The 15365-nt window shown below is 36.7% G+C and overlaps 1 long non-coding RNA gene across 4 annotated transcripts in view; it reads right to left on the bottom strand.

Moving 5' to 3' along the window:
* LOC309628247 overlaps positions 1 to 15365 on the bottom strand; it is a 212883-nt gene that overhangs the window by 89513 nt on the left and 108005 nt on the right. The window lies entirely within an intron of this gene.

Genomic DNA, 15365 nt, shown 5'->3' with positions numbered 1-15365 from the left:
AGGGTGATAAGGAAGCGCATCCCAGCGTTCACCACACACGGCGTTCACCACAGCATTCTCCTCTTGCTCCACTCAGACCCACTTCTTTAAATGAAAATACTTCATACCAAAATTCATGAGATGCAACTAAACCACCATGTAGAGAAAACTGTATAGTCTTAAATAAATGAGATAAGAATCCAAGACAAGAATTTGGAAGACAAATAATATCAAAGAAAGAGAAGTGAAGAGAAGTTAATAAGATAAATGGAAAACAAATACACAATGGAGAGGTTCGACAAAGTCACAAGTGATTGAAAAGACCGTTAGGACTTCACTGGCGGTCCAGTGGTTAAGACTCCGCACTTCCACTGCAGGGGGCACAGGTTCCATCTCTGGATGGGGAACTAAGATCCCACATACTGCGTGGCACAGTTAAAAATTTTTTAAAAATAAAAAAGTTTAAAAAAGATTATTAAAATTAATAGGCTGATGGAGAGATAAGTAACCAGTTTAGTCATGAAAAAGCTGATATCATTACTGATTTTACAGACAAAAATGCTTTAATTTGTAAGAGATAAATAAATTCTGAAATCATTTTAATATTAAATTACTCGGGTCAATAATTTAAAACTTTCTACCTCAAAAACTCCAGGTCCAGATTGTTTCACTGCTGAGTTCTACTAAACATTAAGGGTGAATAATTCTAATGTACACAGACTCTTCCAAAGAATTAAAAATATGTTTCAATTCTCAACTGATTCAACTGATTTTAAGAATTAGCATTGCCTGGATAGCAAACCCCAGTAGTGTCAGTAAAAGAGAAGAAAGTGACAGGCAACCTCACTCATAAACAACGATACAAAAAATCCTAAAGTTTTCACAACTCAGAAACAGCAATATATGAAAAGAATGCTACATCGTGAGAAAAGTGGTTTTATGTTAATCCTAAATGTGGTTTAACATTGGAAAATCAGTCAATGTAAGTTTGTTAAGATAAGTAACCAGCAAAGATACAATTCATAACTTCTAAACTAGCTGAAGCAAATAAGAGAATTTTTAAAATCTTGATAAATTGAAGACGACAGAAAAGGATGGAGGAAGGGAAAAGCGTTGGACTAAAGGAAACACAAAGTAAGATTGTGGAAATCATCTCAAATACACCAGTGATCATCCCATATACAAAAGCACTGACTTGCCAGGTAAAACAGAGCGTCTGTCAGATTAGAAACACTGATAAATAAAGAAATAGTAGTACCAGCATATTATTTAAGTATATAGAATAACAGTAAGGACTGAAATGAAAGCAATACTAGTTGTTGCCTCTGAGAAGCTGCACTAGGGCTAAGGAGCAGTGGACCAAGGAATTGCCTCCAATTTTCCTTCCAATTTAAATTTTTTTACAAAATGTTTAGAAACAGCTACATATCAATACTAGTCTTTATCAATACTTAGGTATCATCTACTTCCAGGTATTCCAAATATTTTCTCATTTTAAAAGATGTTTAAACTTTTTAATTTGTCTTCTTTTTAATGAATTTCAGTTTTACTCCTTCTCTATTGCCTTATAACTATGGAAACAAATTCTGTGCCAGGGACTTTTAGAAGAAGTAAAGTTAGATTCTGGTTTTCAGCATTTTTGGAAATTAAATTTCCTATAATGGATTGTTGTTTTAAAAATATGTTTTCCCAACTTGCTGATCAAAGACACCCAAAGATTCTCTGATGATTTCAGAGACTCAAGCAAAAAAAAAAGTTAAGAGTCTCATTTTAAGTGAGCACAGTGATAATCACTGAAGCCTCATATTTAAGTGTGTAGCTGTAAATCAACTGGTTTATCTAAAAGTACTAAAAGAAACTTTCCAAGAAACAGGATATAAAATGTAGACTGTGAGCCGAGCAGGGATTATGCATAAAACATACAAGTTTACCAGTAATTTTTCCTGTATTGTGGGGAATTGGTCAGACGGACCTGAGAAATAAACTTTTTGTTGTTGTTGTTGTTGTTAGTTTCTGCTTTATAACAAAGTGAATCAGCTATACGTAAACATATATCCCCATATCTCCTCCCTCTTGCGTCTCCCTCCCACCCTCCCTATCCCACCCCTCTAGGTGGTCACAAAGCACTGAGCTGATCTCCCTGTGCTATGCGGCTGCTTCCCACTAGTTATTTGTTTTACATTTGGTAGTGTACATATATCCACGCCACTCTCTTACTTCGTCCCGGCTTACCCTTCCCCCGCCCCATGTCCTCAAGTCCATTCTCTACATCTGCGTCTTTACTCCTGTCCTGCCCCTAGGTTCTTCAGAACCTTTTCATTTCTTTTTTTTTTAGACTCCATATACATGTGTTAGCATACAGTATTTGTTTTCCTCTTTCTGACTTACTACAATCTGTATGACAGACTCTAGGTCCATCCACCTCACTACAAATAATTCAATTTCATTCTTTATATGACTGAGTAATATTCCATTTTATGTATGTGCCACATCTTCTTTATCCATTTCATCTGTCGATGGACACTTAGGTTGCTTCCATGTCCTGGCTATTCTAAACAGATCTGCAATGAACATCGTGGTACATGACTCTTTTTGAATTATGGTTTTCTTAGGGTATATGCCGAGTAGTGGGATTGCTGTGTCATATGGTAGTTCTATTTTGAGTTTTTAAGGAACCTCCATGCTGTTCTCCATAGTGGCTGTATAACTTTACATTCCCAACAACAGTGCAAGAGGGTTCCCTTTTCTCCACACCCTCTCCAGCATTTATTGCTTGTAGATTTTTTTGATGATGGCCATTCTGACCGGTGTGAGGTGATACCTCATTGTAGTTTTGATTTGCATTTCTCTAATGATTAGTGATGTTGAGCATCCTTTCATGTGTTTGTTGGAAATCTGTATATCTTCTTTGGAGAAATGTCTATTTAGGTCTTCTGCCCATTTTTGGATTGGGTTGTTTGTTTTTTTGATATTGAGCTGCATGAGCTGCTTGTAAATTTTGGAGATTAATCCATTGTCAGTTGCTTCATTTGCAAATATTTTCTCCCATTCTGAGGGTTGTCTTTTCATCATGTTTATGATTTCCTTTGCTGTGCAAAAGCTTTTAAGTTTCATTAGGTCCCATTTTTTATTTTTGTTTTTATTTCCATTTCTCTAGGAGGTGGGTCAAAAAGGATCTTGCTGTGATTTTTGTCATAGAATGTCTGCCTATGTTTTCCTCTAAGAGTTTTACAGTGTCTGGCCTTACATTTAGGTCTTTAATCCATTTTGAGTTTATTTCTGTGTATGGTGTTAGGGAGTGTTCCAATTGCCTTCTTTTACATGTAGCTGTCCAATTTTCCCAGCACCACTTATTGAAGAGGCTGTCTTTTCTCCATTGTATATTCCTGCCTCCTTTATCAAAAATAGGGTGACCATATGTGCGTGGGTTTATCTCTGGGCCTTCTTTCCTGTTCCATTGATCTGTATTTCTGTTTTTGTGCCAGTACCATACTGCCTTGATTACTGTAGCTTTGTAGTATAGTCTGAAATCCAGGATCCTGATTCCTCCAGCTCCTTTTTTCTTTCTCAAGATTGCTTTGGCTATTCAGGGTCTTTTGTGTTTCCATACAAATTGTGAAGTCTTTTTGTTCTAGTTCTGTGAAAAATGCCATTGGTAGTTTGATAGGGCTGCATTGAATCTGTAGATTGCTTTGGGTAATAGAGTCATTTTCACAATGTTGATTCTTCCAATCCAAGAACATGGTATATCTCTCCAGCTGTTTGTATCATCTTTAATTTCTTTCAACAGTGTCTTATAGTTTTCTGCATACAGGTCTTTTGTCTTCTTAGCTAGGTTTATTCCTAGATATTTTATTCTTTTTGTTGCAATGGTAAATGGGAGTGTTTCCTTAATTTCTCTTTCAGATTTTTCATCATGAGTATATAGCAATGCAAGAGATTTCTGTGCATTAATTGTGTATCCTACTACTTTACCAAATTCATTGATTAGCTCTAGTAGTTTTCTGGTAGCATCATTAGGATTCTGTATGTATAGTATCATGTCATCTGCAAACAGTGACAGTTTTACTTCTTCTTTTCCTATTTGAATTCTTTTCTTTTTCTTCTCTGATTGCTGTGGCTAAAACTTCCAAAACTATGTTGAATAATAGTGGTGAAAGTGGACAACCTTGTCTTGTTCCTGATCTAGGAGGAAACGGTTTCAGTTTTTCACCATTGAGAACAATGTTGGCTGTGGGTTTGTCATATATGGCCTTTATTATGTTGAGGTAAGTTCCCTTTATGTCTACTTTCTGGAGGGCTTTTTTCATAAATGGGTGTTGAATTTTGTCGAAAGCTTTTCCTGCATCTATTAAGATGATCATATGGTTTTTCACATTCAATTTGTTAATATGATTTATGACATTGATTGATTTGTGTGTATTGAAGAGTCCTTGCATTCCTGGGATAAACCCCACTTTATTATGCTGTATGATCCTTTTAATGTGCTGTTGGACTCTGTTTGCTAGTATTTTGTTGAGGATTTTTGCATCTATGTTCATCAGCGATATTGGCCTCTAGTTTTCTTTCTTTGTGACATCTTTGTCTGGTTTTGTATCAGGGTGATGGTGGCCTCATAGAATGAGTTTGGGAGTGTTCCTCCCTCTGCTATATTTTGGAAGAGTTTGAGAAGGACAGGTGTTAGCTCTTCTCTAAATGTTTGATAGAATTCGCTTTTGAAGTCATCTGGTCCTCGGCTTTTGTTTGTTGGAAGATTTTTAATCACAGTCTCAATTTCAGTGCTTGTGATTGGTCTGTTTATATTTTCTATTTCTTCCTGGTTCAGTCTCAGAAGGTTGTGCTTTTCTAAGAATTTGTCCATTTCTTCCAGGTTGTCCATTTTATTGGCATATAATTGATTGTAGTAATCTTTCATGATCCTTTGTATTTCTGCAGTGTCAGTTGTTACTATTTTTTCATTTCTAAATCTATTGATTTGAGTCTTCTCCCTTTTTTTCTTGATGAGCCTGGCTAATGGTTTATCAATTTTGTTTATCTTCTCAAAGAACCAGCTTTGAGTTTTATTGATCTTTGCTATGGTTTCCTTCATTTCTTTTTCATTTTTTTCTGATTTGATCTTTATTTCTTTCCTTCTGCTAACTTTGGGGGTTTTTTTGTTCTTCTTTCTCTAATTGCTTTAGGTGTAAGGTTAGGTTGTTAATTTGAGATGTTTCTTGTTTCTTGAGGTAGGATTGTATTGCTATAAACTTCCCCCTTAGAACTGCTTTTGCTTCATCCCATGGGTTTTAGGTCATCGTGTTTTCATTGTCATTTGTTTCTTGGTATTTTTTTGACTTCCTCTTTGATTTCTTCAGTGGTCTCTTGGTTATTAAGCAATGTATTGTTTAGCCTCCATGTGTTTGTATTTTTTACAGATTTTTTCCCTGTAATTGATATCTAGCCTCATAACGTTGTGGTCGGAAAAGATACTTGATATGATAACAATTTTCTTAAATTTACCAAGGCTTGATATGTGACCCAAGATATAATCTATCCTGGAGAATGTTCCATGAGTACTTGAGAAGAAAGTGTATTCTGTTGTTTTTGGATGGAATGTACTATAAATATCAATTAAGTCCATTTTGTTTAATGTATAATTTAAATCTTGTGTTCCATTATTTATTTTCATTTTGGATGATCTGTCCTTTGGTGAAAGTGGGGTGTTAAAGTCCCCTACTGTGATTGTATTACTGTCGATTTCCCCTTTTATGGCTGTTAGCATTTGCCTTATGTATTGAGGTGGTCCTATGTTGGGTGCATAAATATTTACAATTGTTGTATCTTCTTCTTGGATTGATCCTTTGATCATTATGTAGGGTCCTTCTTTGTCTCCTGTAATAGTCTTTATTTTAAAGTCTATTTTGTCTGATATGAGAATTGCTACTCCAGCTTTCTTTTGACTTCCATTTGCATGGAATATCTTTTTCCATCCCTTCACTTTCAGTCTGTATGTGTCCCTAGGTCTGAAGTGGGTCTCTTGTAGACAGTGTATGTATGGGTCTTGTTTTTGTATCCATTCAGCCAGTCTATGTCTTTTGGTTGGAGCACTTAATCCATTTACATTTAAGGTAATTATTGATATGTATGTTCGTATTACCATTTTCTTAATTGTTTTGGGTTTGTTTTTGTAGGTCTTTTCCTTCTCTTGTGTTTCCTGCCTAGAGAAGTTCCTTTAGCATTTGTTGTAAAGCTGGTTTGGTGGTGCTGAATTCTCTTAACTTTTGCTTATCTGTAAAGTTTTTAATTTCTTTGTGCAATCTGAATGAGATCCTTGCTGGGTAGAGTAATCTTGGTTGTAGGTTTTTCCCTTTCATCACTTTAAATATGTCATGCCACTCCCTTCTGGCTTGCAGAATTTCTGCTGAAAGATCAGCTGTTAACTTTATGGGGATTCCCTTGTATGTTATTTGTTGTTTTTCCCTTGCAGCTTTTTATATTTTTTCTTTGTATTAATTTTGGGTAGTTTGATTAATATGTGTCTTGGCATGTTTCTCCTTGGATTTATCTTGTATGAGACTCTCTGTGCTTCCTGGACTTGATTGACTATTTCCTTTCCCATATTAGGGAAGTTTTCAACTATAATCTCTTCAAATATTTTCTCAGTCCCCTCCTTTTTCTCTTCTTCTTCTGGGACCCCTATAATTCGAATGTTGGTGCATGTAATGTTGTCCCAGAGGTCTCTGAGATTGTCCTCAATTCTTTTCATTCTTTTATCTTTATTCTGCTCTGTGGTAGTTGTTTCCAATATTTTATCTTCCAGGTCACTTGTCCATTCTTCTGCCTCAGTTATTCTGCTATTGATTCCTTTTAGAGAATTCTTAATTTCATTTATTGTGTTGTTCATCATTGTTTGTTTGCTCTTTAGTTCTTCTAGGCCCTTGTTAAACGTTTCTTGTAGTTTCTCTATTCTATTTCCAAGATTTTGGGTCATCTCTACTATCATTACTCTGAAATCTTTTTCTTTTGCCTATTTCCTCCTCATTTGTTTGGTTTGATGGGTTTTTACCTTGCTCCTCCATCTGCTGTGTGTTTCTCTTCTCATTTTGCTTAACTTACTGTGTTTGGGGGTCTCCTTTTCACAGGCTGCAGGTTCATAATTCCCTTTGTTTTTGGTGTCTGCCCCCAGTGGCTAAGGTTGGTTCAGTGAGTTGTGTAGGCTTCCTGTTGGAGAGGACTGGTGCCTGTGTTCTGGTGGTGAGGCTGGATCTTGTCTTTCGGGTGGGCAGGCCCACATCCGGTGGTGTGTTTTGGGGTGTCTGTGACCTTATTATGAGTTTAGGCAGCCTCTCTGCTAATGGGTGGTGTTGTGTGCCTGTCTTGCTAGTTGCTTGGCATAGGGTGTCCACCACTGTAGCTTGCTGGTCGTTGAGTGGAGCTGGGTCTTCGCGTTGAGATGGAGATCTCTAGGAGAGCTTTCACCGTTTGATATTACGTGGAGCCAGGAGATCTCTGGTGAACCGATGTCCTGAACTCCGCTCTCCCACCTCAGAGGCACAGGCCTGACTCCCAGCTGGAGCACCAAGATCCTGTCAGCCACACAGCTCAGAAGGAAAGGGAGAAAAGAAAGAAAGAAAGGAAAGAAAGAAAGAAAGAAAGAAAGAAAGAAAGAAAGAAAGAGAAAGAAAGAAGGAAAGAAAGGAAAATAAAGTTATTAAAATTAAAAAAATTTTTAATTTATTAAAAAGAAAAAAAATTTAAAGTAATTAAAAAAAGAAAAAAGAGAGAAAGAAAGAAAGAAGAGAGCAACGAAACCAAGAAAACCTACCAATGATAACAAGCTCTAAAAAGTATACAAAAACAAAAAACAAAAACGGACAGACAGAACCCTAGGACAAATGGTAAAAGCAAAGCTATACAGACAAAATCATACAAAGAAGCATACACATACACACTCACAAAAAGAGAAAAAGGGAAAAAATATATATATCTATATATTAAAAAAAAGGAAGACAGCAACCAAATCAATAAACAAATCTACCAATGATAATAAACTCTAAATACTAAAAACTAAGGTAAACATAAAACCAGAAACAAATTAGATGCAGAAAGCAAACCCCAAGTCTACAGTTGCTCCCAAAGTCCACCGCCTTGATTTTGGGATGATTCGTTGTCTATTCAGGTATTCCACAGATGCAGGGCACATCAAGTTGATTGTGGACATTTAATCCCCTGCTCCTGAGGCTGTTGGGAGAGATTTCCCTTTCTCTTCTTTGTTTGCACAGCTCCCGGGTTTCAGCCTTGGATTTGGCCCCGCCTCTGCGTGTAGGTCACCTGAGGGCGTCTGTTCTTCACTCAGACAGGACGGGGTTAAAGGAGCAGCTGCTTCCGGGGCTCTGGCTCACTCAGGCTGGGGGAGGGAGCGGTACGGAGGAGGCGGGGTGAGCCTGTGGCGGCAGCGGCCGGCGTGACATTGCAGCAGCCTGAGGCGCGCCATGCGTTCTCCCGGGAAAGTTGTCCCTGGATCACGGGACCCTGGCAGTGGCGGGCTGCACCGGCTGCCGGGAGGGGTGGTGTGGAGAGTGACCTGTGCTCGCACACAGGCTTCTTGGTGGTGGCAGCAGCAGCCTTAGCGTCTCATGCCCGTCTCTGGGGTCCGCGCTGGTCGCCGCAGCTCGCGCCCGTCTCTGGAGCTCCTTTAAGCGGCGCTCTGAATCCCCTCTCCTCGCGCACCAGGAAACAAAGAGGCAAGAAAAAGTCTCTTGCCTCTTCGGCAAATGCAGACTTTTTCCCGGACTCCCTCCCGGCTAGCTGTGGAGCACTAGCCCCTTCAGGCTGTGTTCATGCTGCCCCGCCGGGTGAGCAGACAAGCCTCTCGGGCTGGTGAGTGCTGCTCAGTGCCGAGCCTCTGTGCGGGAATCTCTCTGCTTTGCCCTCCACACCCCTGTGGCTGCGCTGTCCTCCATGGCTCCGAAGCTTCCCCCCTCGGCCACCCGCAGTCTCTGCCCACGAAGGGGCTCCTAATGTGTGGAAACCTTTCCTCCTTCACGGCTCCCTCCCACTGGTGCAGGTCCCACCCCTATTCTTTTGTCTCTGTTTTTTCTTTTTTCTTTTGCCCTACCCAGGTACGTGGGGTGTTTCTTGCCTTTTGGGAGGTCTGAGGTCTTCTGCCAGCGTTTAGTTGGTGTTCTGTAGGAGTTGTTCTACATGTAGATGTAGTTCTGATGTATTCGTGGGGAGGAAGGTGATCGCCACGTCTTGCTCCTCCGCCATCTTGAAGGTCTCCCCAAGAAATGAACTTTTATACTCATTTCATTTAGAAAGAAAATCTGGATAGTTCTATCAATAGATATCAATATTATAAATGAAACAAGGCACATTATTTTAAACAATGATAAATGGCAAACACTTACATAAAGCTTGTCAGTTGCCATATCCTCTGATCTAAGAGATTTTATAGGTATTTCATTAAATCTTGACAACCTATGAAGAAGTTGCTAAAATTATACCCATTTTATAAATGAGCAAACTGAGAGGAGGGGTTAATAACTTTTTCAAATTCACCCAGGTGTTAAGAAGCGGAGCCAGGTTTGAACACAGGCATATGGCTGCAAACTTTGTAGCTTAGCCCCTGTGATATAAAGGTAACACATAAACATTATGGAAAGTAAGAAAAGTAAAGGGAAAAGGTACCCATAATCCTTATATAACTATTGTAAATTGCATAGTCTCTTTCTATCTTTTCTATGTCATGATTTTGTATCATGATTATTATAGTACATATTCTGAACTTGGGTTTCACCATTTAACATATTAGAACTATTTTTCAATGTTTTTGTATAATTATTACAATTTGGTTTATGTCTTCATATTATTCAATCCTATGGATGAAATAATTTACTTAACTGCTCTATTATTGGACATAAGGCTGCATCCAGTATTTTCCTATTGTATGTGTATATAAACCTACCTTCAACGTCTTCATGAATGCAGTTTTTACCATGCTTCTAATGATTTCCTTAGGAAATATATCTAGATGTGGAATTACTGAGTAATTAAGAGTGAGTTCTATAATCTACTTTTAAAAAAAATCTAAAATGTTTCTAATTTTTCTCCAATCACTGGGTTACTAGGTTGTTAATCCTTAAAATTAGTGATAAACTAAATCCCACCTTTTTAATTCTCCCTTGCCATAGGTTACTGTCAAATACCCAACAGCTCCATATGGAGCTAACAGATTAGAAGTTCCAGTTTGTACCCTTATTAAAAATCACTAATCTTATTTTTTTAAATCTGGCAATAATGTCATCAAGTTACTTTATTTGTCACATAGACTATTTTACAGAAGAGCACAATTTCTACCAGCACAACAGAGTCCTTTTGTTTTGCCAAGGAAGGCTGAAACTGATGATTTTTATCATTTCAAGTAGATTCTGTGGAGAGGTTTCCTAGCCACAGCTGGATCAAGCAAAGCCACTATGGAACTATACCCATTTTAACTGCATTTGTTCTGCCCTAAAAGCTGAAAAGCTAAAGCTCCAGAAAGCTAGGCATTTTAACTATTTTTTTTAATGTACTGAATTATTGAACCAACATACAATCACAGAATAAATATCTTTTTGCTCTGGGTCTAGTATTTCACAAAATTATAGAGAAGACAATTTTAGAACTGGAAAAGAACTTAGAAATATTCATTTTGTCCAACTCCTTATTTTATAGATGAAGAAAACGAGGCTCAATAAGTTTAAAATGAGCTTTTTTAGATTTACACAGAGAATTAATGGCAAAGTGAGACTAGAACTAAGTCTCCTCACTCCTATTTCCCCTCTGTGACTATTTTTGCAATTTGAGAAATGGTACAATGAAGTCCAGAAAGACTAAATCCAGAAAAATGAAGGACCTTTAATCATAGGAATCAGGCCCCATTTATATCAAGAATATATGATATTAAACAAAAATTTCAGTAAAGGAGAAAAGGTAGGCTGATAAGCTTGTTGATGTGTCCTGGTCATCATATGGCCAAGATCATATGGCCATGATGCTAATTTAGGTCACAGAATATATGGTGAGGATGACCTAGTATACAGTTAGTGATAATTGGTCTTTCTCAAATCTGTAAGATAGAGCCTATGATTAAACTGTTTTTAAGTAATATTTTCTTCTCAAAAGAACAATTCATTAATGTAGGCATAGGCTGAATCTAAGTTTTTAATTACTATAATTAGGTGATATTATCAGAGGTGAAGACCTGTCTGAAAGTTTAGAGAGGCTGTACCATCACTATAATACAGTTTAACTGAGTGTAGCCCACGGACCAATAACATCAGCTTCACCAGGGAGCTTGTTAAAAACACAAAAATCAGCCCCACCTAGACCTATCTGCAAGTAGAGTCAAAGAATTCATACTTTAACAAGCTCTCCAGGTGATTCCCATGCATGCTAAAGTTTAAGAAGCATTGATCTAATAGCATCATCTTCAACCTTTTGCACATTGGGATGATGTAGGAACCTTTAAAAATACTTATGCCTGAGTCCCATCCTAGATTCATATTTAATTACTCTGGGGTGTAGGCTGGGTATTATCATGGTTGAGAATCAACACTCCAATAATTTATTTGGAGCATTTGTGTTGGTTCTTTTTTATAAAATTATTGAAAATAGACCTCAGCCTACCCAGCTCCCACAAGGTTTAGAACAGGGGTCTGCAAAGTGAGTGGATACAAATGACCATTGGAAGATAGGTATAAAATATTAGAACCTCCGTTTTTATTTATTTTAAATTTCAATGCTTTAACATCTATTTTGCCTATGTTTATCATCTCTGTAAGATTTTAATATAGTGACACACTTGTAAAATTTATAAATATTATTATAAATAAGAGGATGCATGCTAAATAGCTTTAATTATCAAAGTTCATGATATAGAATGATGGTTTTCAAACTTGAGTGTGCACAAAAACTACCTAGAGAGCTTGTTAAAATACAGATAAATTCCATTATCCTGAATCTGGGTTCAGGAATCTACACTACAAGATATACCCCAGATGATTCTTATGGAAATACTCCCTAGACTACTCTTTAAGAAACATTCATTTAAAGCCAGACTTTGTTTTTCAGTTAGAGCAAAAATGGAGAGAGTTATCTGGAAAGGCAGAACACCCATTCAGGGCCTCAAAGGGTGGTAGGACCTCAGTGGGATCATCATGTTTAAAGGCATGAACCTCAGTTCTGAAGGATATCAGCACACTCAAAGGGAACAGTTTCCTGGGGCCAACCCTGGTTACAAAGACAGCTGTGTAACCAGGAATATCAATGAATGGATTGACAATTAGAAATAGAACTCTTAGGCAGACTACAGTGGTTCTTACTGGTTGCATTATAGTCCTGCAGAAAACCAATAGAATGAAAAATTCTAAGTATAAATTTGCCTCCGTAGCCTAGAATCAGAGTAAGGAGAAATAATCATAATGTGAAGTTTTAATAATTGTTGCCTTCAAAATATGATAGGTGATATACTGCCAAGAAGAGGGGAAGAATTAGACCAAATATAAATATAAATGATATAAAAGTAATAATTGAAAGATAGAGATTGTCAAATTGTACATAAACAAAACCAACTATATGCTTCCTACAGGAAACACACTTATGAATAAGAAAAAGACATAATAAGATGTACATATTAATACTAATCAAAAGAAAGCTGGAGTTGGATGGTGTTGGAACACTAGATTGCTATAAGCAAAAAAATGAACCTGTATCTTTATCATACATCATATACATATAACTCAAAATGGATTATAGATGTAAACATAATGGATAAAATTTTTAAACTTCCAAAATAAAATATAGAAAACAAGTCTTCATGACCTGGAAGTAGGAAAAGATTTGATAGAATATAAAAAGTATGAAATGTTTTTTTAAATGATAACTTATATCATTAAATTAAATATTTTTCCTCTTCAAGAAGTATCATTAAGATGAAAAGACAAACCACAGACTTGAAGAAAATATTTGCAAAACCTGTATCTGATAAAGAGTTTGCATTCTGAATATAGAGAGAATACTTAAAAGTTAATAACTGAAAGACATACGACACAATTTTTAAAAGAGGAAAAGATTTAAAAGGAAATTTCACCAAATAAATACATTATAAGATGCTTAGCATCACTAGTCATTAGGGAAATGCGATGAGAACCACAGCTAGAAATAGAACACACAGTACAATAGCTGAAATTTAAAAGATTGACCAAGTACTATGGGCAAAGATGTGCAGCAACTGAAATTCTCATATATCACTGGTTAGAAGGAAAAAATAGTACAACAACTTTGGAAAACAGTCCAGCAGTTTCACATAAAGTTAAATACATATTACATGACCCAAAAGTCCCACTCCTAGGTTTCCCCCCCCGCCAAAAAATAAATAACCATACATCTATATCAAGACTTGTCATAGACATTCATACTAGCTTTATTCATAGTAGCCAAACACTGGAAACAACCCAAATTGGTCAAATAGTGATGGAAAAGCAAATAGTGCCATATCCATAGAATGGATTACCACCCAGATGTGAAAAGAAAGAAATTACTTACATAGGCAGCAGCATGGATTAATCTGAAAAGCATTTAGAATGCTAAATGAAAGAAAGGAGACATAAAAAACTGTTTGATTCAATTCATCAGAAGTCATGAAATCATCGAATTCATGAAATTCTAGAAAATGACAAAACAATAGTGACAAAAAATATATCATTGATGGACAGGGGCTGGGGCTAGGGACTTGACTGTAAGAGGCACAGAGGAACTTGTTGAGGTGATGAAAATGTGTTATACCTTGATCTGGTGGTGGGCGGTTCCACAATAATATACATTTATCAAAACTCATCAAATGGTGCGATAGAATGGGTGAATTTTATCACATGTAGATTATACTTCAGTGCAGCTTAAAAGAAAAAAAAACTGAAAAAAAATAGTTGGCATGAGACTCATCATTTCATATATGCCTTTCTTCTGGCCATAGAGATTGGACTGTACCTGTTATCTGAGACAATCAAATGAATACCGGTCCTTTGCCTTTTGTAGTCCTCTTTTTTATAGTTATTTAACCAGTCAGATGTAAGTCTGGAGCTGCTTCTAGCCATCTCGCCACTATGATGAGGAGCCAGCCTGAGAAGGAAGCCATATTCTATGATTTCACATTTAATCCTAATAGCCACACTAAGAGATAGGTATTATTACCCTACTTTATAAATAGGAAAACTGAGCGTTAGAAAGACTCATTTCCCCAAATTCAAACAAATAGCAGATAGCAAAGCAAGTGGCCTGGGTCTATATGATGCCAAATTTCATGCTCATAACTATCATTCCAGAGAAAAAAAGAATACAACAAAAATCTATAATTTTAGATTTTTCCACATACCATTGAAAAACAAGACATTGTGGCTGCCAGGACAATATTTGTATTCTCAGTATATCTAATTAAAATGAAAATTTTGAAATCACATGACACTTATTCTAAAACCATAGTATACATTGACACAAATTGCTGTTGTTACTGGTCATATATGCATACTTACTAAGCTTTTAAAAATCATTTAAATGCATCAATAAGAATACAGATTGAGACAAAACTACAGTGAGGTACCACCTCACACCAGTTAGAATGGGCATCATCAGAAAATCTTCAAACAACAAATGCTGGAGAGGGAGTGGAGAAAAGGGAACCCTCTTGCACTGTTGTTGGGAATGTAAAGTGATACAGCCACTATGGAGAACTGTATGGAGGTTTCTTAAAAAACTCAAAATAGAATTACCACATGACCCAGCAATCCCACTACTGGTCATATACCCTGAGAAAAAGCATAATTCAAAAAGACACATGCACCCCAGTGTTCATTGCAGCACTATTTACAATAGCCAGGTCATAGAAGCAACCTAAATGCCCATTGATAGATGAATGGATAAAGAAGATGTAATACATATATACAATGGAATATTACTCAGCCATGAAAAAAGAATGAAATTGGGTCATTTGTAGAGACATGGATGGACCTAGAGACTGTCATACAGAGTGAAGTAAGTCAGAAAGAAAAAAACAAATATCATATATTAACGTATATATGTGGAACCTAGAAAAATGGTACAGATGAACCAGTTTGCAAGGCAGAAATAGGGACACAGATGTAGAGAACAAACGTATGGACACCAAGGGGGGAAAGCATCAGGGGGAGGGGGTGGTGGTGGGATGAATTGGGAGATTGGGATTGACATGTATACACTAATATGTATAAAATAGATAACTAATAAGAACCTGTTGTATAAAAAATAAATTAATTAAATTAAATTTTAAAAAAAGAATACAGATTGAGAAAATAATTGCAATAGAAATAAAAACAAATCAGGAAAACAGATTA

This window comes from Balaenoptera borealis (assembly GCF_965194805.1).
Source record: "Balaenoptera borealis genome assembly, chromosome: 4".
NCBI classification, from domain to species: Eukaryota; Metazoa; Chordata; class Mammalia; order Artiodactyla; family Balaenopteridae; genus Balaenoptera; species Balaenoptera borealis.
Note: the sequence above shows the minus strand (reverse complement) of the source record. Positions and strands in the feature narration are given on the sequence as shown.